Below are 2026 nucleotides of genomic sequence, written 5' to 3'. Positions count from 1 at the left end.
CCACCATCTGATTCCCCTGTCTTTTCATAACTTTTGACCAAATTCTGCCACAAACATTGGAAAAGAAACGTTTAAACTCACCACGTGTGAATAAAAGTTATTTCATCATGCCCCTTGGCAGTTTTGCTTTCAATTTATATTATCTGGTCCTAGCTTGCTCCCTTAGTGACTCGACTCCCTAGTGCTCCCTTAGTGACTCAAACCTATAACCTTAAGGTAAGGGACTCGAACCTATAACCTTAAGGTTGGAGGTGAAGGACGCTTACCATCTAGGCAGATTCTAGCTCATTAAAGATGCAACAATAGACACATAACACACATAGTAACATAGATATACAACCGTACCATCTCTATAACAGAATTGAAAAAACACAAAGCAAATCGAATCTAACTTCGAGCAATTAAAAACCTAGATTGAACACATACCTGAAGCTCGCCTATCACATCCGATAATTTTCCGTTTTTAAACAACAAAGTACCAGTATACCCTACATATACACACAAAAGCATACATATTTCATACAAATATCAGATCAAACCACAAAATTTACCATAATCAATCACAAAATTACAACACACTAGTCGCTGAATAGGTGTATACCTGCTCCGACGATGATGACGATCTTTGTTAAGCCTACTCCAGCGTGCATAGCCATGGCCGGCGTTAGTCCGGTGAACAACAAACCCTAATTTTTTTGTGTTTTCCGGCGAGGATATTGGAGTTGAATGTTTTGAAAAAGAGATTTGTTAGATCGAAGCTTGATGGGCTAGTAAGAAGGAGGCTAGTTTGCTAGGTTGTAGATCTTCTCCCTTATTCTTTACCCCAAAGACCCTTGCTCACACCTTAGCCGGATTCAAATCCTAAAGGCGCAAAGAACAAACGACAGTTTTGCTACTTATTTGATTTTTCTTTGTCTATGACAATATTACCCATTTGAGATTTGTAGAGTCCCCCTTTTTGAATTTATTTTTAAAAATGATAGTTATCCAAATTAATATCCAAACGTATAAGTTTTTGAATAATTAATTTAAAATTTAAATTTTAAAAGATAAGAAACTAATCTTACTTTTCTTATCCGTAGAAAAAACTAACCGTATAACACAATATTTTATATCTATATATAATCTATCTATATATAGTATGAGAAGTAAAAAGTGTCACATATCAGCACCATAAAATTTCTTCATTTTAAAAAAATTAAAATCTAAAAATAATTAATTCTGTATTAGTTAGTAATTTTCAATTTAAATTTAAAATTAAAAATTAAAAAATCATCAAGAATATGCTAAACGAATTCTTTTTAATATTGGAAAGTTACCATAGTTAATGTAAATTTTCCATATTCTTTTCATTTTTTTAAAAAAGTAACTGATTTTATATATGGCTAATATTTATTATTTTGGACTCATATTTTTATTCTAATTAGAATATTTATTTTATTCCATGTATTTATGAGTAAGTGGGGTAATGGGGGTAAGTATCGTCTATTTAGTTTTCTTTAACTTATTTTTTTCTTTTTTTATTACTGAATAGTATATTTGTGAATAAGTGGGGGGTAATAGGGTCATACCGTGTATTTTACTTTTCTTTAACTTATTATTTTTTTCTTTTTTACTACTGAATATATGAAACTTTGAATATTTAGTATTTAGTTTTAAAAACATAAAATAAAATCAAACAAATTAACTTAAATTAAAACACGAGGAATATATGTTGTTTTTAAAAAAATTGAGGGCATGAATTACGTTGCACTTTGTTTTAAAGAACATATAGAAGTAACTATTGTTGCCCACAAAAAATAGTATTTATCATTAAAATAATATAAGAGTATCATGTGTCAACACCATAATTTTTTCTATTTTCTGAACAATCAAAATTAATTATTTGTAAGTATAAAATAATAGATTACAATTATAAAAGCAGATTTTTTTTTAATTATCGTGAATGCAATTTTAAAAACTATAGCAGTTTTAACCACACGTTTTTATGTCTATACACAACAAAAAATGCTCCTTATTTACAGCA

General features: G+C 29.3%; 1 long non-coding RNA gene across 1 annotated transcript; it reads right to left on the bottom strand.

Moving 5' to 3' along the window:
* Positions 1-752, bottom strand: LOC107059386 (uncharacterized). Its single transcript, XR_001472629.1, has 3 exons — positions 602-752; positions 427-488; positions 1-44 (listed from the first exon to the last, which is right to left on the bottom strand). It is a non-coding gene; the product is annotated as an uncharacterized lncRNA (long non-coding RNA).
* Positions 753-2026: the final 1274 nt, after the last annotated feature.

The sequence above is a fragment of the Solanum tuberosum genome, unplaced genomic scaffold (assembly GCF_000226075.1).
Source record: "Solanum tuberosum cultivar DM 1-3 516 R44 unplaced genomic scaffold, SolTub_3.0 scf01556, whole genome shotgun sequence".
Taxonomy (NCBI): domain Eukaryota; kingdom Viridiplantae; phylum Streptophyta; class Magnoliopsida; order Solanales; family Solanaceae; genus Solanum; species Solanum tuberosum.
This window is presented reverse-complemented; position numbering and strand designations above follow the sequence as displayed.